General features: G+C 49.8%; 1 protein-coding gene and 2 pseudogenes across 4 annotated transcripts in view; 2 read left to right on the top strand and 1 right to left on the bottom strand.

Moving 5' to 3' along the window:
* The window catches only part of SRC (SRC proto-oncogene, non-receptor tyrosine kinase), a 54,890-nt gene that overhangs the window by 14,742 nt on the left and 20,442 nt on the right, over positions 1-19,706 (top strand). For 3 of the 4 annotated variants that reach the window (XM_028524251.2, XM_036009810.1, XM_028524250.2), the window contains exons 2-3: positions 6,480-6,544; positions 18,911-19,081. The gene's annotated coding sequence lies outside the window, so the exon portion shown is untranslated. The remainder of the gene's footprint in view (positions 1-6,479; positions 6,545-18,910; positions 19,082-19,706) is intronic. The other variant, XM_036009809.1, reaches the window with a different exon arrangement.
* Positions 2,044-6,473, top strand: LOC114506115 (annotated as a pseudogene).
* LOC114506116 lies at positions 12,701-13,065 on the bottom strand (annotated as a pseudogene).

Below are 19,706 nucleotides of genomic sequence, written 5' to 3' on the forward strand. Positions count from 1 at the left end.
TGATTTGCTCAGGCTGGGGAGTGGGTGGGGAGGAGAAGGGGACCAAACATTGTTTTTGTGTTATTTCATTTAATCATCTTTTTAAAACTCTTTATTATGAAGGCATATTAGTGTGCTGATCCCCCACAAACCCATCACTGAGCCCCAAACACCACCAACCCATGGCCTGTCTGCCCCACCCGCCCATCCTGGGTCCTTTTAAAGCAAATCCCACATGTCGTATTTCATGTGTAAATCTGGAAGATAAGAGCTCCTGTTCAGAAACCAGCCCCCAAACCGCAATCCATCTAAAAGAAATGAGCGATACTTTCTTAATGCCAGCAAGAATCCCCTCCTCCCCCAATATATTTTGAGGTGGGTCTGGGCCTCCCTCTCTTTGCCATTCAAGTGCGGTTCACAAAGACCCCTCCTCCCAGGCTCCTCAGAAGATCCAGGTAAGATGCTGAGCACAGGGCTTGGCATGCACACAGTAGACACTCAAAAAATAACAGCCGCTACTGTTATGGATTGACAGCAAACTCGTATGAAACACTTGTGAGGCTCTGGGCTTTGTTATCAGTGTTTCACGAATATGCATTCATTTACATCTCACCACAGTCCTTGCAGGCAGGTTATTATTTTTATGGAACAGAGGCACAGAGAAGAGAAATAACGTCCCAAGGCCACACAGCTAGAAAGGGCCAGAGCTGGGTTTTGAACCTAGGCAGTTCTGCTCTTAATCCCCAGGTGATGGGGGCTGTGTGAGCCTGTAAAAAGGGGGCACTCGTCTCAGCTGGCGGGCAGGCAAGGTCAGGCGTTGCCCAGGGTCTGGCAGCAGGTGCACCAGGGCTCTCGGGTGGCGGGGACACCGACTCGGGGGAGGGATTAGCATGTGCCAAGATCTGGAGGCTGGAGGGTGATTATGAGTTGAAGGGAGGGTCAACAGGTAGGGAGGAGAGAGCACGCAGCACTCCCCCTTCAACCTTGGCTTTGACCTTGTGAGCGACAGGCAGGAGCTTTAGTGGTTTTGGCCATCTTGCTGACCACTGTCCCCAACCTCAGGCTCAGATGCTCTCTTCCTCGTAGATCTGCCAGCGACCCCCCTTACACAGATGAATAGAGGGAAGGCTGGATCTTCTTCCCAAGGTCGCACATCCCGGGCCCCTGTGGGCTTTCAGTGTGGGGGAGGGGAGGTTGAGCTCGGGCTGATTGTGCGGAGGGGCCTGGACCCCAGCTGCTCCTGCCCACCAGTGTCCCTGAAGGGAGTTACTGTGTGCGTGTGGGGGAGGAGGAGGGGGCACTGTGTGTTCTCACGGCGGAGACGCAGCCAGAGCGTCTGGCAGGAAACAGCAGGCACTGTGGGCAGGGGCCGGCTGGTGACTGTCCCCCCAAGGCCCATCAGGCATCAGTTAGTGGGGGTGCGGCAGCTGGGAGGACCCAGGAGAGATGACCTTGGGGAGGCTGGGAGGGAACAAAACTAGTTACCTCATTATTCCCTGTGGTCACCCCCTGATACTAGGGGTCTGCTAAGGAGTCCTTGGCACGCCAGGACCTCTGTCCAGGTGCAGCTGCCGAGGCCCGAGAGGAGGCATGAGCTGCCCAAGGTCACACGGTGACCCTGGTGGAGACCTGCCACCCAGCCCTGTGGTGGGCCGCCCTCATCAGGCCAGGCCAGACCAGGTGGTACCTGGCTGGGTCCCCGAGACCTGCCTGCCTTGGCCCCTAGGTTTGGGGCCAGCACCTCCTCTTCCAGCTCCATCTCAGCCCCTCACTTGGAGCCTGGTGCTCCAAGATCTTATCTTTAGCCCCAGCACCCACACCCTCACTGGAGGGCTGGCCTCTGCCTTGGTGAGGCCTGGAGCTGGGCACACCCCTCTCAGACCTCCTCACGCCTCTTCCAAAGGCCAGTAGCGATCTGGTAAGGCTGGGACCCACTTAGTCCGGATCTCTCACTTGCTAAGTCCCGGCACACCTGACTTTCCCACCTCAGGGCCTTTGCATGTGCTGTGCCCACCTCCTGGCTTGTCCTTCCCATGCCTCCTTGTTAGATGCAGTGGAGAGAGGATGGGCTTTGGCATCACTGGGATCTGGGTTGGCATCCTCACCCTCTGCTGCCTGGCTGTGGCAGTCCCTGGAGCCCCCTTGTCCTCAGTGTAAAATGAGTGTGGCCGTGGCTTGCTCCGGGGTTGCTGGGGGCATCGAAGGGGTGGCATACAGCCCAGGTGGGAGGACACAAGGGGGAAAAGTGTGAGTCTCAACACCCTCATCAGCCTGCCTCATTCTCCCCCCCACTGGCCTGCACCCGAGCAGTGGACAGTGCTGAATCTGGGGAAGGGGGCTAAGTTGGCCCTGGACCCTACCAAGAAAAGCCCAGCCTCAAGCTTCTTCCAGGGGCCCCTCTTTGGGTAGATGCTCAGAGTGGGAGGGACTTGTCACTCAGCTGCTAGGGGGTGGGCACCCCCCTCAGTCACATCATTTAACCCGTCAGTGCTCCAGTTTTCCCCACCTGTGAAATGCAGATGCTAAATGGATATTAGCTATTACTCCTGTCATTATTCAACCCCCCACCCTTTGAGCAGGAGTCTTTTCTATATTAAAAGCCACCTGTAGACTCCTGCTGGCCACAGCTCCTCCAATAGTATCGTCACATCCTCTTTTGCTGTGACTTCCTACAGCTATCACCAGTCATCGGCCGCCTCCTCCTATGGGGCCTGGGCGGCAGCACCGTGGGCTTCTGAGCGGGAGGCACCTACCATGCACCCCACATCCATCGGGGCTTGTGTGGCTGTGGTGTGTTAGTGCCCTCCACCCACCTTGTCCTCCTCTGGGGGCTGTGGTGGCAGTTATGTGGATGCCCTGGCTGGGTCTGACGAGCTTCTGCAGGGCAATGAGAAGGTGACCATGCAGAACCTCAGTGACCGCCTGGCCTCCTACCTGGAGAAGATTTTTGCTCTGGTGGTGGCCAACGGGGACCTGGAGGTGAAGATCCGTGACTGGTACCGGAAGCAGGGGCCCGGGCCAGCTGCAACTGTGGCCACTACTGCCAGACCATCGAGGAGCTGTGGGACAAGATTCTTGTCACCACTGAGAATGCCAAGAGTGTCCTGCAGATTGACAGTGCCTGTCTGGCTGCAGATGACTTCTGAACCAAGTTCGAGATGCAGCAGGCCCTGCATGCGCGTGAGCATGGAGGCTGACACTGAGGGCCTGCGCAGGGAGCTGACCCTGGCCAGAGCCGCTCTGGAGATGCAGGTAGAAGGCCTGAGGCAGGGGTGTCCGACCTTTTGGCATCCCTGGGCCACTTTGGAAGAAGAACAGCTGTCTTGGGCCACACGTTAAATACAGAAAGATGAACAAAAACTGATGAGCAAAAGAAGAAAGATCAGTGCGGTTCCTCATATCATAACCCTAATTATACAGTGGCCCTTTTGATAATCTTTAAAATCGTCGAGCAGGTCCCAAGTTTGAGATCACTAAAATAGAAAAATGTATATATCTAAGTAATAAACCTTAGTAATAAAACTAAGTAACATTTTAAGTAAGTTTACGATTTTGTGTCGGGCCGTATCCTGGACTGTGTGCGGTGCACAGGCCGAGGCTGGACACCCCCAGCCCGAGTGAGGAGGCGGCCTGCCTGAGGAAGAGCCACAAGGAGGAACTCAGTGCCCTGAAAGGCCAGCTGAGTGGCCAGATCAGTGCGGAGGGGGATTCCGCTCCTGGCATTGACCTAGCCAAGGTCCCAAGTGACCAGAGAAGCCAGCGTGAGGTCCTGGCTGCGAAGAACCGGAAGGACGCCGAAGCCTGGTTCACCAGTCAGACCCAGGCGCTAAACTGGGAAGTCGCCGGCCACATGGAGCAGCTGCAGATTAGCGAGACGGAGGTCACTGACCTGCAACGCGGCCTGCAGGGAGGGGCTGGATATCGAGCTGCAGTCCCTGCTCAGCGGGAAAGCTGCCCTGGAAGGCACGCTGGCGGACACGGAGGCTCGCTTTGGAGCCCAGCTGGCACAGATCCACACGCTGGTCAGCAGCACTGAAGCCCAGCCGAGTGACGTTCCAGCCGACCCTGCGCAGCAGACCCTGGAGTACCAGCAGCGCACGGATATCAACACGCGGCAGGAGCAGGAGGTCGTCCCCTCCCGCAGCCTGCCTGCAGGCCAGGATGCCTGCCTGCCTCCAAGACTGCCGGAGTCCAGCAGCCTCCTGGGCTTCCTGCTTCCTGCGGAGGGATGGGTGCTCCTGGGTGATGCATGGGAGGGGGGACCCTTACCCCTCACTCTTCCTCTGACCTGTCAATAAAATACCCCTCAAAAGTCACCTGTAGAAAAAACACCCCAGTTGAGGAAATAATTCTTTTGAGAGTCTAAAGGAAGAAAAAGGGAATCAGGTGAAGGTCCTTTCCCGTGGGGAGCATCCCTTCTAGTGTGGGAGGTCACAGGGCAGGCAGGAAAGGGACGCAGCCCCCAGCTGTGAAATGGGCCCATGGGGCAGTGCCCTCTCCTGTGTGGCTCCGGCCCCAGCTTGCCCCTCGTGGGCGGGGCCAGTGCTGGCAGTACCTGCCCCACAGGGCTGTGGTGAAGAAGGGTGGGGCATCAGTGGGGGACTCAGCCTTGGAGGTTTAGAGGGGTCCTGTGTTCACTCCGTAAGTGGTTCTTCTTGGGCTCAGTGGCCTTGGGCCGGCCACTCTCCCTGGTATGGCCTCCATTTCCCTATATGGAAAATGCACTGGCCAAGGGGCCCTGCATAGCAGTCCCTGGTGTAAGGACACCCAGCGAGAGCCTGCTGGGACCAGTGGCCTTGGGGAGAGGGGCTGACAGTGGCCTGGGGCCAGCAGGGCCGGGATTCCCAGCTAGGTCCCTGCTGTCGTGGATGGTGGCCTGGGCACCTGACTTGACTTTCCTGAGCCTCCTTCTGTCCCCTCCTCTGAAAGGTGGGCCTGATTGTCCCTGCGTAGCAGGGTCCTGGTGGGAACTGGGGAGCTGAACGGTACAATGGGAATAGGGCTGTGAGCAGCAATAGGAAGGGCCCATTTACCAAGCATGGCCTGTGTGTCTAGCGCTTCACACGGGTGACCTCGTCGGCCTTTGCAACTGCCCAGGAATGACTGTGGGCGACTCTACGGTACTGAAGGAGGTTTCGGTGGACTTTCCCAGACTCCTCCCATGGGTCACAGCAGGGACCCCCCAACCATGATGCTATACACTTATCTGGCGATGCCATTCCCCACCTGGCTCAGGGAGGTGCACGATGGGGCCCTCCTCCTCCCCTCTCCAGAGGCAGAACAATGGCTGCCGAGGGGCCGTGTCCATCCCCACCGCCTCCTCCCTCCTCCACCCCCATACATTCCTGCCACAACCTCCACCAGCCACTCTTCCCACCCCCGGGAGACCTTGTTATCAGGAGACATTCCTGGACTGGCTGAGAACACCCTGCACCTGGGCCGTTGGAGTGGGGTGTGGTCACTGATACAGGCCTTGCCGGTGGCTCCCTTGGGGGATGGGCCCTGGGGCACGAGGCTTTGAAGCCCGGACAATCCGGGTGGTGGTGTCTCTTATGAACTGGGTGACCTTAGGCAAGCAGCTCGACCTCTGTGTGCCTCACCTTTGTCATCTGCCAAGGGGGGCTGTCCATGCAGGGCTGCAGTGGGGTCACCTGGGCTCGTGCATGGTGTGCACTTCCTCACGGGGTGCCTGGCACACAGGAGTCCCTCTGCTCATCAGGGAGACGTTGTTATCATCTGAGGACCCATTGTCCTTCCTCTTTGTGGGCCCCCAGTTTAGAGAGCACCTGTACCTACCTTTTGCTGGGTGCACATCGGGAGGACCCCCACGGGCTTTCTCGTCTCTGGCCTTTGGGACTAGGAGAGGGCAGAGCAGAGAGGCTGCTTTTGGAGGTTGCAAACCTGCTGTGTGACCTCAGGCAGCAGCTCTCCCTCTCTGAGCCTCCTTTTCCTGGTTTCCTCTGTGAGCACCTGGGCCTGGCAGAGGCCCTAGACCCTGTTCTCATTGTCCCCATCACAGCACTCTCTGTAGTTCCTCCCTTGGCTGATCCAGCCATTCTGTCTTTTGTTGGTCTCTCCCACTATAATATTTGGCATATAGTAGGTGCTCAGCTAAGTTTGTTGAAGGAGCCAATCAGTGCACAATGACTGAGTTAATACCCAGGGCTTACCTACTTCCAGGACCTTGGCCCAGAGCACCATACCCAGTCATTCTCTCTACATGTGGAACTCTTTGTCCTTGAGGCTGCCTCTTCCAGGAAGCCTTCCCAGTTTCTCCCAGTTGGAGGGAATTGCTGGTATTCTGAACACTTGGTCTGCGACTGTCTTGTGGCCCTTGTCACAGTGCCCCTTGGTGTACGTAATACCATACGAATAACCAACTAGGACCGTGCTCTTACCAGGAGCCACACTCGGTGGGGGGCCCTGGGCCTGCGATGTCTTATTGAATCTTCCACAACAGCGTTGCAAGGTCTACATTCTTACTACCCCTCCCTTTGCAGAACTCGGGCTCAGAGAAGGAAGTGACTGCCCCACTATGAGAGAGCGAGCCAGGATCTGAAACCAGGTAAGCCTGTATTTTTTCTTAAAAAGGAAAGAAAATCCATTAATACAACAGTAAAAAAATAATTCAAACAGGATACAAGAAGACAGGGGAAAGTAACTCTCTCTTGCACCCAGGTGTCCTTGCCAGAGGCATCCCCCTAGAGGCGTTTCTGCTGTATCTTTGAGGGAGATCCAGGCATATGTAAGCATTTATGTCAGGGAGTTTTTAAACATGGTAGCACATGGCAGACCTGTGTCCCCTTGACAGCGAACCTGGGAGCCCACTTTGTGCCGCTTCCTTCTTCTTCACGGTTGCGTAGTACTCGTTGTGTGGATGGGGAACCTGCTTCATTTAATTAGCGAGGGATACTTGGGTTGTTTCCAGTCTTTGCTTGTTGTAGACAATTCTGCGATGAATAACCCCAGCCGTATGCTTAGCATTCATGGGTGCGAATGCCCTTGGGATTAAGCCCAAGTTGCAGGTCCTTAGGGTGGGTGCAGTTGTAATTTTGATGTACGTTTTGCCAGATTGTCCGTTGGGGAGGCCGTGCTGATGGACCCTCATGCCACACTGTCTGGTTCACCGCACTCTCACCAACACGGTTGCCATAGCATTTTGGGGTCTTTACCAATCTAATAGATGAACTGTGGACTCTGGTGTGGTTTTTTTCCATGAACTTTATATTTTTATTAATTAAAATTTTTAAAATCGAATTTATTGGGGTGACACTGGTTAATAGAACCATACAGATGTCACGTGCACAGCCTTGTAGCCCATCGTCTGCACACTGTGTCTTGCCCCCCTCCCCACCCAGGTGGTTGCTGACGTGGTCTTCTGTGTCTGGCTTCTTCCACTCAGCATAACGTCCTCAAGGTTATCCATTCATCAATTCATGGACATAGGGGATAGTGCCACTTTCTGTTTATTATGAATGATGCCGCTGTGAGCATTTGTGTGCAAGTTTTTCTACGGCTGTCTTTTTTTTGTTTCTCTCGGGTATGGACTTAGGAGCCTACCTTCTGGCTCCGGTGGTAACTCTGTGTTTAACTGTTGGAGGAAGCGCCAGACTGTTTTCTGGAGCGGCTACACCACTTTGCATCCCCATCAGCAGCGTGTGAAGTTCCCAGCTTCTCCACACCCTTGCCGACAGCCTGTTGTCTGTCTTCCCTGTAGCCGTCCCGGCGGGTGTGCCGTGGTACCTCACTGTGGTTTTGATCAGCACTTCCCTAATGATGGATGACACTGAGCATCTTTTCATGCTGCCATTAGCCATTGGCATGTCTTCTCTGGAGAAATGTCTGTTAGAATCCTTTGCTCGTTTTTAATCAGGTCATTTGTCTTTTTGTTTTTGAGTTATAAGGGTTCTTATATAAATTCTGGATACAAGTTCCTTATCAGATACGCGGTTTGCAAATATTTTCTCCCATTCTGTAGATTCTTTTTTATTTTTATAGGTTTTATTTAGTTATTTATTTATTAGAGAGAGGGGAAGGGAGGGAGAAAGAGGCAGAGAGAAACATCAATGTGAGAGAGAAACATATTGATCAGTTGCCTCTCCTACATGTCCTGACCAGGGACCAAACCCACAACCCAGCCGTGTGCCCTGACCAGGAATCGAACCCCTATCTTTTGGTTTGCAGGACAACACCCAACCAGCTGAGCCACACCAGTCAGGGCTCTGTGGATTCTTTTTACTTTCTTGCTGATGTCGTTTGGAACACAGAAGCTTTTGATGCTGATGAAGTCCAGTTTATCTTTCCTCTTGTTGCTTGTGCTCTAAGAAACCATTGTGTTCCGAGGATGGGACATTGATGCCTGTATGTTCTTGGAGGAATTTTAGAAGTTTTACCTGGTATGCTTAGGTTTGTGATGTATTTCGCGTCAATCGTGGTGTAGGGTTTGAGGGAGGATCCCGCTTCCCTGTTTTGCGTGTGGATGTGCAGTTGTTCCTGCACCGTCTGTTGAAAAGACTGCTCTTTCCCAGTGGAGTCGTACAGGGTCCCGTGTCAAAAATCACTGTAAATGTGAAGGTTTACTTCCTACCTCTAAACTCTGTCCATTGATATGTGTCTGTCCTCATACCAGTACCACATGGACTTTTTTAAATTGTGTTTTTTCCATTGCAATTTAGCCCCCTTATACCCCCGCCACGCCCCCCTCCCTAGCAGTCACCACACTGTTGTCCTGTCCATCCTAGTCCTTTTTCCCTTCTCAATCCCTCCACCCCCTTCCCTCCCAACTCCCCACCCTGCCCTGCACTGGCTGTCTTCCTGGTCTCCGTGAGTCGGTCTCTGTTTTGCTTGTTAGTTCAGGTTGTTCATTAGATTCTACATATGAGTGAAATGAATTCGGCCGAGTAGAATTCCACTGTGTAACTGTCCCATAGTTTAGCCACTCATCTACTAATGGATGCTCGGGCTGCTTCCATATCTTGGTGATTGTAAATAACGCTGCAATGAACATAGGGGTGCTTATGTTCTTACAAATACCACACAGTCTTTTTTTTTCAGAGATTTTATTTATTTATTTTTAGAAAGAGGGGAAGGGAGGGAGAAAGAGGAACATTGACGTGTGAGAGAAACATTGATAGGTTGCCTCTTGCACACCTCCCAAGTGGGAACCTGGCCCATAACCCAGGCATGTGCCCTGACCAGGATTCAAACCATTGACGTCTTGGTTTGTAGGCTGGCACTCAGTTCACTGAGCCACACATGCCAGGGCCACATAATCTTGATTACTGGAAGTTTTTTTTTCTACATAATCTTTTTTATTTATAATTCTTACCTGAGGACTTTTTAAAAATTGCTTTTAGAGAGAGGGAGGAGAAGAGCAGGGAGAGAGAAACAGACAGAAAAACAGAAACATCGATTGATTGCCTTCTTGGATGTGCCCCTATGGGGGATCCAACTCTCAACCTGGGTATATGCCCTGACCAGGAATTGAACCTGCGGCCTTTTGGTCTACAGGACAATGTTCCAACCAACTAAGACACACTGGCCAGGGCACCGCAAGTTTTCAAATTGAGAAGTGTTGTTTTTCATTCAAGATAGTTTTGGCTATCCTGAGTTCCTTAACTTTCTGTATGAATTTTAGGATCAGTTTTTCAGTTTTTACCGAGTACCTAGCTGGGATTTTGATAGGGATTGTGTTGAATGTGTGAATCAGTTTGGGGACTCTTGCCGTCTTAGTAACGGTTAATCTTCCAATCCATGAACATGGGATGTCTTTCTGTTTATTTAGATCTTTACTTTCTTTTAACGATTTTTGTAGTTTTCAGAGTTTAAGTTTTGTACTTTGTTTTGTTAACCTTATTCCTACATATTCTTTTGGTATTGTAAATAGCTTTCTTGATTTTATTTTTGGATTGTTTATTGCTAGCATATAGAAAAACAATTTGTTTTTATATATTGATCTTGTAACTTGCTAAACTTGTTTATTAGTTGTAATAATTTTTTTAGTGGAATCCTTAGAAATTTATTTCTAGAGAAGATCATGTCATCTGCAAATAGAGATAGTTTTACTTCTTTCTTTCTAATCTGGACATCTCTTATTTCATATTCTTTCCTTATTGCCCTGGCTGGAGCCTCCAGTGCAGTGCTGAATAAATGTGGTGAGAGTGGACGTTCTTGTCTTGTTCCTGGCCTTATGGGAGCCCTTCAGTGCTTCACCATTAAGTCTGATGTTAGATGTGGGTTGTTCATAGATGCCCGTAATCAGGTTGAGGAGATCCCGTGTATTTCTAGTTTGTTGAGTGTTTTTGTCATGAAAGGGTGTTGGGGTTTGTCAAATACTTTTTTCTGCATCTCTCAAGATTATTATGTATGTTTTTTATCCTTTATTCTGTTGGTATGGTTTTATTACATTAATTGCTTTTCAGAAGTTAAACCAACCTTCTATTCTTGGGGTCATTTTCATTTGGTTATGATGTATAATTCTTTTTATATATTACTGGATCCAGTTTGCTGGTATTTTGTTGAAGATACTTACATCTTATGCTCCTAAGAGAGAGTGGCCTGTGGTTTCCTCATGCTGTCTTTGCCTGGTTTGGGGATTAGGGTACTACTGGCCTCATAGAACCCGTGGGAAGGGTTCCTGAGTGAAGAAGTGGTATTATTTCTTCTTTAAATGTTTGGGATAATTCACCAGTGAAGCCATCTGCGCCTGGATTTCTCTTTGTGAGAAGTTTAAAAACTACGAATCCAATCTCTTGTTTTAACTTCGATTTTCTGTCTTGTCTTAGTTTTGGTGTAGTGTGTGTTTTTGTAGGAATTCGTCCATTTCATCCAAGGAATCTAATTTGTGGGTGTGGAGAGTCCATGGCGCTCTCTTCCAGCCTTTTTTTCTGTAAGGTTGGTAGCATTATCCTCTCTTTCATTCCTGGTTTTAGTAATTTGAGTCTTATCTCCTTCTCTGTTGGTTGGTCTAGATAAAAGTCTGTCCATTTTGTTGATCTTTTCAAAGAACAACCTTTTTGGTTTTGTTGATTTTCTCTATGATTTTTTATTTCTATATTTCATTAATTTCTACTTTAATTTTTCCTTTTTGTTTCTTTGGGATTTTTTAAAAATATATTTTATTGATTATGTTATTATAGTTGTCCCATTTTTTCTCCCCTTTATCCCACTCCTTCCTGCACTGCCCCTCCCACCAGCATTCTCCCCCCTTAGCTCATGTCCATGGGTTGTACATGTAAGTTCTTTGGCTTCTACATTTCCTATACTGTTCTTAACCTCCTCCTGTCTATTTTGTACCAATTATGCTTCTTATTCTCTGTACCTTTTCCCCTACTGTCCCCCTCGTTCTCCCCATTGATAACGTTCCAGAAAGGATCTCCATTTCTGTGATTCTGTTCCTGTTCCAGTTGTTTGCTTAGTTTGTTTTTGTTTTTTAGATTCAGTTTTTGATAGTTGTGAGTTTGTTGTCACTTTACTGTTCATATTTTTGATGATCTTCTTTTTCTTAGATAAGTTCCTTTAACATTTCATATAATAATGGCTTGGTGATGATGACCTCCTTTAACTTGACCTTATCTGGGAAGCACTTTATCTGCCCTTCCATTCTAAATGAAAGCTTTGCTGGATAGAGCAATCTTGGATGTAGGTTTTTGCCTTTCATGACTTTGAATCCTTCTTTCCAGCCCCTTTTGGCCTGCAAAGTTTCTTTTGAGAAATCAGCTAATAGCCTTATGGGCACTCCTTTGTAGGTAACTGTCTCCTTTTCTCTTGCTGCTTTTAAGATTCTCTCCTTATCTTTAATCTTGGGTAATGTGATTATGATGTGTCTTGGTGTGTGCTTCCTTGGGTCCAATTTGTTTGGGACTCTCTGAGCTTCCTGGACTTCCTAGAAGTCTATTTCCTTTGCCAGATCAGGGAATTTTTCCTTCATTATTTTTTTCAAATAAGTTTTCAATTTCTGGCTCTTCTGGCACTCCTATGATTCGGATATTAGAACGTTTAAAATTGTCCCAGAGTTTTCTACACTTCTCCTCATTTTTTTTTTTTTTTGTATTCTTGTTTCTTTACTCTATTCTGGTTGAATGTCTATTTCTTCCTTCTGGTCCAAGCCATTGGTTTGAGTCCCAGTTTCCTTCCTGTCACTGTTGGTTCCTTGTATATTTTTGTTTATTTCACTTTGCATAGCCTTCACTTCTTCTATTTTGCAACCGTGCTCTATCATTTCTGTGAGCATCCTGATTACCAGTGTGGTGAACTCTGCATCTGATAGAATTCAGATGAATTCTATCTCCTCATCACTTAGTTCTTTTTCTGGAGTTTTGATCTGTTCTTTCATTTGGGCTGTATTTCTTGGCCTCAGCACATCAGTCTGGATGAATGTTTCTTCTTTGACTCCTTGGTTGTGGGACTTCCATACAGTTCGATTTTCTGGCAATTCTGGTTTTTTTATGGTTTTAAATTTGTTGTTGTCCTTCTTTTGGTTGTGCGGGGAAGCAAAACATATCTACCTACACCTCCATCTTGGCCAGAAGTCCTGCTTTAGGATTTGTTTGCTCTTCTTTTGCCAGTGTCTTTTATTGATTGATTGATTGATAGATTTTAGAGAGAGACACACAGAGAGAGAGAGAAATACTGATTTTGTTGTTCCATTTTTTATACATTCTTTGGTTAATTCTTTTTTTAACATATCTTTTTTTTTAAATTCAAATACTATTCTGATCACTCATGGTCCAAGAATGTTCAAATAATAAACCAAAATAAAACAGATGACTGGTCTTTGAACATTACAGCCAACGACACCCCACTTGCCTGTGATCTCGCCGACGTAAAACCACGTCTGCACCTCAGTGGCCACCAGACCATTCGGCAGAGCTTCCTCAAGAGTGAGCTGTTTGCAGCCACCAGTCTGAGCGCTGTGGGCTCTCTTTTCACAAGCTCTGAATAGCTGTAGGATCTCAGCAGGGGTTGGAGGAATCAGCTCAACCTTGGCATAGGGCCAAAATGTGGCCCTTTGAGACTTTGAGTAAGTCCAGCAATGTTTACCAGTGTGGGGGCCTTCAGTGCAAGGTGATGGACAAATTGGGCCATGGTTCAAGGGTGGAGATTCTCTTTGGTTGATTCTTGTATGTGTCCTGACCTGGGATTGAACATGCAACCTTGGCTTCTGGGGATGACACTCTAATTCTTTTGCCATTGTCTTAAAGTGGAAGGGTATATTACTGATTTGAGACTTTCTCCTTTTTTCCAAGTAGGCTTTTACAACTATAAATTTCCCTTAAGTTTTCTTTTATTGCATCCCATACATTTTGATATGTTGTGTCTTCATATTCGTTCATCTCAAAGTATTTTCTACTTTTTTTTGGTGATTTCTCTTTAGATTCATTGGTTATTGAGGAATGTATTAATTTTCACATATTTATAACTTCCCAAATTTCTTTGTTATTAATTTCTTAATTCATTCCTTTGTGGTCATTAATATACTGTGTATGATTTCACTCCAGAATTTATTGAGGCTTGTTTTATGGCTTAGCATAAGGTCTATCCTGGACCATTTGAACTTGAAAGAATGTGTAGTCTGAGGTGGTTGGGTAGCCTGTGTAGTTTTAATGTGCATTAACCTGCTAAGTATGGTCGAGCATGTTGTCATATGTTTAAGAGTCATTTGGTTTTTGCTGTCAGTGGTTATTTATTTTTTTACTTTGTAGGAGCTCAATATAAAGGCAAAAAACCTCTTGTTTATTGTATAAATTACAAATATTTTTCTTAGTTTGTTGTTTGTCTTTTGAATTTATGATATTTATTGAGCCATGCAGACATTTTAGATTTTTGCATGGATTGATTTATCATTTTAAGAATGATTCTCATGTTTTGTACCATGTGTGGAAATGCTCTTCCTACTCTGAGATTAGAAAATTTATTCTCCTGTCCCCTTTTTAGAGCTTTATGGTTTTGTTTTTGTGGGACTCAGAATGATCTGGAATTTACAGGCATATGGGGTGAGGCGGAGATCCAACTTGATTGGCTCCTGATGGCAGATCACTGGTCCTGACTCTACTTTAAAAATAGCCTGTCTTTTTCTTGCTGGTATGACATGCTGCTTTTATTATATGTTAAATTCCTGTGTCTTTGGGCCAATTTTGGGGGCCCTCTTTACTGTTCCCTTGATTTGTCTGTTTTTGTGCGGCCATCACACAGTTTTAAGTACTGTGATTTTACAGTAATTTTTACTCTCTGGTTGGGCTATTTCCCTCTCATTACTCTTCTTTCTAGGATTTTCATGGCTACTCACATACATTTACTTATAAACTTTAAAATTGAATTTCCTAGTTTAAAAAAATCTTGTAGGGGTTTTATTGGTATCAATGTTTAGATTGATTTAGGAAGAACTGATATTTTTATAGGGCTAGGCTTTCTTTCATTTATTTTCTGATTGCTCTTGGTATATAAATACATTGTTGATTTTGGGATATTGCCTTTTACTTTCCTACCACTTTACTTAGTTAGCTTTGTCTCGAATAGTTTTGCAGCAGATTCTCTTGTATTTCCCAGATCTGCATTGATAACACCTGCAAATGATAATACCTTCTCTTTTCTAATTCCATTTTATTTCTTCCATTTCTTTTTCTTAGCTCATTGCATTGACAAGTATCTTAGAGTAAGGTGAGTTGGTGGACATGCTTGTCTTTTCTGGACTCTTCCCCTATAATGTGGCTTTTGTAGGCCTGGGCTCCCAGCAACTCCTCCAGACCATCCCTCTAGGGCCATGCACAAGGCTTGGCACATAGTAGGAATTTTGGAAGTCTGCCTAATCGTAAGAGTGATTAGAAAAGGGAGCGGGGTCTGAAAAAACTCCAACACAATGATGGTAATAGCTGATACCCATTGAGCAACTCCTATGGACCAGGCACTTTGTAGCTCATGTTTCCCCCCCGACAAGGCCAGTGACCTAGGAACAGTTATGCTGATTCCTGGATGAGGGTACACTGAAGCCCTCTGCAGGCTGCATGGCTAGGAAGCGGCCAGCTGGCCTCTGATTCTGGCACTGGGGCTATAGGCCTGTCTTTTCGAGTCCTTCATGATGCTTCTTCCTCCCTTCCTTCCATGCTCCCAGCTGCATGGGTGGTGATGGCGGTGGGGTAGGGGAGGTGCCTGGGGCACTGGGGTCTGTCAGCATACTGACTGGGCCACCAGAGGTGCATCCTGACACCATCTCCTGAACCTTGAGCATCCTGTTTCTGCTGCACTCACTTGCTGTGTGGCTTCAGGCTTCTGGCTTCTCCTCAAAGTTCTGGCTTCTTTGAACCTGAGTCCCATCCATAAAAGGGGCGCAGTTCTAGTTCCCACTTCACTGTGCTGTCAGGACAGTTGAGTATTGCTCAACTGCTTGTTGAGTTCTCAGCTCTATGCTCGGCATTCAAGGCCCTGCTACCCAACTTCTGCTTCCTCTTACGTTGTCGCTTTTATTGCCTGTGATGGTTAAAACAACACTGTGCCTTGTTTACTGAGTACTTATTCTGTGTCGTCTGCACACAGACTCTGTCACTTAATTCTTAGATGTCAGGTTTCTTAGTACCCCCATAGATAAGGGGGTACCTTAAAGAGGAGGAAACTGAGAGGTGGAGTGATTTGTCGAAGAAGATTTAGCTAGTAAGTAGTAGAGCCAGGACTGGAATCCAGGCCTGACTGGAGTCCTTATTCTTAACTCCTAAGCTCCGGGCCTCCCTTCCACCCTTAGAAGAGGTGGAAGTGATGTTCTTCAGAGTCAGGAAGGAGGGAGTGGGTATGGCACGACTAAACAGCAGTCTTTTCTGGCCTCTTCTGGATGTTGTGAGCATCTGTGTGCCTGGAGCAGTGTGGGTGGGGGAGCTGAGAGCCAGCAAGGCGCTCTCTGCAGGGGGTGCTGTGGGCGAGGGGGGCAGCAGCTCCCACTCTGCGGAGTTGTCTGTGTGGTTTACAGAGATGCTTTTGCTGGGAGGAGGGTACACTGGAGGGCCCACCCCTGCCAGGATGAGGGGGGCCTGGCCTGTGGGGATGGAGATAGGGTGGGAGAGGATGCATTTGAGAAAGATAGGGGGAGGATGGGAAATGAGCCCTGACAGCAATGTTGGGGGGGGCGTGGCCAGCCTTAGGGAGAGATGCCAGGTCAGGTTGGGACCCGCTGAGCATGAAGCGCTGGGGACACGGAGGGGGCCACGCTGTAGGGCTGCATCCTCACACCTCTCCTGGGAGCGACAGCTTGGGCCCTCTGTCTAGAGCTTGTGGTTGGGAGCAGCTCCCCAGAGGAAGGGGCCCTCTTCCTCTTGGAACCTCAGGCACCCCAGTATGGAGCCCCTGCCACTTCCCCTGGGGCCCCCAGGGTCTATTTCTGCCTTGGAGTGTGCAAGTGGTGGGAGAGATGTGGGGCTGGCCGTTCTCAAAGGAGCAACTCACGGTGACTGGGCGTTTGGGCCCTGAGATGGGGCCCTGCCCTGAGAAAGGGGACAGAGGCCCAGGAGGACAGTCTCTCCTGAGGTCCCACAGCCTGGTAGCGGCCCTGCAGGGACCAGACCCCACCCCAAATGTGCCTGTCCTTCCTCAGCCTCTCTGCTTTGTCAGAAGCCCGGAACTTCCAGCTTTCTTTAGGAGTGGGGCTGACTGCCCTGCCCACTCAGGGCGCTGCCTGCCAAGGGTGTCTGGCTGTTCCATGAGCGGGGTCCCGAGGGCAGCAAGTGGGGTCTGTGAGTTCCTCCACAGGACCCCACGAGCAAGTCCCGATTCTTGCCGGCCATTGCGTTCTCCTGCTCCTATTTCTTTTCAGTCACACCCTTGCTGTGTGATCTCAGGCAAGTTCTTCAACCTCTCTGTGCCTCAGTTTCCTCATCAGTAAAATAGGGACACAATGAGTGTCTGCCTCCTACATTATTGTGGGGATGCGATGAGTCAGTATTTGCCAGGTGCTTGTAGCAGGGATCGGCACAAGGTCCGGGCTCTGGGAGGGTTTGACTATGATACTTGCAGAAATGATACTTGTTCTCTACAGCGTGAAGTTGCAGGAGCAAAGCAGGATGCAAATAGGTGTCTGCGCTCTTCAGTCTTTTATCTATTCTGCACATATTTCCCGGTCACCTTGTAGGGAGGGGCCTTGCTGGTCTCCGGGTGTATGGAGATGAATCGGCTCTGGCCCCGCCTGCAGGGAGCCTACAGCCCAGGGCACTCCATGGACCCCAGTTTACAGCCCCACCTGCATGTGACCCCAGGAAGAAACTGGCTGTGCACTTGCCTCACTGACTCTCCCGCAGCCCCGTGGCGTGGTGCCGTTGTGACCTCCAGTGACAGAGGAGCAGCCTGAGGCTCGGGGCCCCATGCCACGGTGGCAGGACAGGGATTCAAACACAGGGAGTCTGCCCCAGGGTGCCGGCTCTGCGCCTCCACCTGCCTGCCTCTCCACAGACACCTGCTATGTGTATAATTGAGATCAACCACAAGGTCCCCCCCGCCACAAGAAACCAAACCCCACAAACTAGCCAACATGGCAATGAGGGGCCCGGGGCCACCTTCACCTGGCTTTGAAAGGCCTCTTATGCTTCTTCTGATGCTCCCGTGGGGAGTGGTCTTCTTGGTTAGTGTAAGGCTTGGGGGCCAGGGGCTCTCTTTTCCCTTCACCCCTTTCCAAGAGGGAACATATATCAAGCTGGTGCTGGAAGAGCCTCCAAGGCCCAGTGCTGACTCTCCCTCTCCCTCCACAGCACATTAGCCACGTACCCTAGCTCCTGTTCTTGGTTACTTCCAGTGACAGGGGGCTCGCTCTTCACAATTTAGTTCATTGTAAAGAAAATCTGGGCTCTTAAGTTCCTCATTTAAAAAAATTTAATATATTTTTTACAATTTTTATTTTGCCTCGAAGTCCCATGAACAAGTCCCCTGTCAGGGCATGAGCCCTCTGAGGCAGGGCCTGGCCAGCCCCTCTCTGTGTCCCGCTGCAGTGACTGACAGAGGCCAGCTGCACAGTGGGCGCTGTAAATGCTGTGCCAGGGAGCAAGTGAGCTGGGGGTAGGCTGCTGGGACTCAGCCTCCGGCAAGCCTGGGAATGCAGGGAACCAGGTCGTGAGTCCCCCAGGACGCCAACCATAGGAGTGCCGAGGGGCACCATGACCTCAATGGATTGGCTCGCCACAGAAATTGTCCATTCCTGTCCCCAGGCCCCCTGGTCCCTCGGGAGGCCCTGGTGATCCTTTGGGCCATTGAGCAGGTCTCCCCAGGGCCTCCCCAGCCCTACATTCTCTGAGCTGGATGGACCCCAGGGAGCATCAGGCCACACCCCCATTGTGTAGCACCGCAGGCGGAGGCCCAGAGGGCGCAGGGACTGGCTGAGGTTTAGACAGGGAGTGGGGTCACAGAGCCGGGCTACCGGTGCTGCCTGAGGCCCGCCCGGTCAAGGGGGCTTTTCCCCATCCAAGGGCTCCCAGAGGAAATTCCGGACTGACTCCAGGGCCGGCTGCACTCCCGGAGAACAGCCAGAGCCCACCCAGACACGTGTCCGGAGTCACACACGATCAGTGATAGCTGACTTGGCAGGTTCCCAGCATTCTCTCAGTTTGCCTCATTCGGTTATCACAGTGGCCCCAGCCCATTCAGAGGAAGAAACGAGGGGCAGAGAAAAGTTAGGTCATTTGCCTGAGGTCACACAGCTGATGGGGGCACAGCCGGCCTCTGAGCCGGAGAGTCTGGTTCCAGAGCTCCTCCTTAACAGCCCGGGCCCCGTCCAGCCCTGCTCATGCTCGTAGCCTGCTTTGGGAGGGTGGCAGGGGATGTCAGGTCTGGAAGCTCTTGTTGTCAGGCCCGCCAGCATCAGAGCCCGACAGATCATGACCCACGAGTCACGGTCACGGTGACTTCTCTTTCTCATCACACCCTCACCATGGTCCTGAGAGTTTGCTCTATCCCTGCTCTGCAGATGAGGACGCTGAGGCCCAGAGAGCGGAAGTGACTTGCCTTGGGTCACGCAGTGGGAAGAGGTGGAACAGGGCCTCTGTCCAGTCCACGGCCCCTGACTCCGCACCTGGTGTTTGTTGAGACCTCAGGCTGCCTCCCAGGTCCTTCTGGGACAGCCCCTGCCTTCCACCAGGTGAGGTGATGACCCATCAGGGCTGCCAAGATGAGGGAGCGGGGAGGGGCGGTGGGAGCCGGGGCCAGCGAGGACCTACGGGTGGGGGATTGGGAGGCAGAAGGGCATGGCAGGGCAGTGGGCATCACTGGGGAGTTTGCAGCTTGGTGTTCTGTGCTTCCTGATCTCTGGACCTGCCAGATTCTGGCTCAGAAATCTCTTCGTTCAGCTGTTTATTGAGCACCTACTGTGTGCCACACTCTGTGCTAGGTACTAGAGAGATGAAAAGCCCATGACAATGATCATATAATTGCACAAATACAAGTTAAGTGGAAACTGGGTCATGTGTTACTAAGGAGAGGCACAAAAGTCACAGGGACTTAAACCAGTGAAAGGATTTGGGGAACACTTCCCAAGGAGGTGACTTATGAACTGACAACTGAGGGAGGCACGAGTTACCCTGGTGAACTGGTCACAGAGGAGCATGCAGGCAGAAGGAACAGTATGTGCAAAGGCCCTGGGGCTGGGCTGAGCTCCCACCCATCTCTCTTTTCAGCTGCTTGCTGTATTCCTAATTTGGTCGCACCTTTTAACACCCCTCCCCCTGGTATTAGACAATTTCAGTCAGTCATGTATTCACTCAACA

The sequence above is a fragment of the Phyllostomus discolor genome, chromosome 9 (genome assembly GCF_004126475.2).
Source record: "Phyllostomus discolor isolate MPI-MPIP mPhyDis1 chromosome 9, mPhyDis1.pri.v3, whole genome shotgun sequence".
NCBI lineage: Eukaryota > Metazoa > Chordata > Mammalia > Chiroptera > Phyllostomidae > Phyllostomus > Phyllostomus discolor.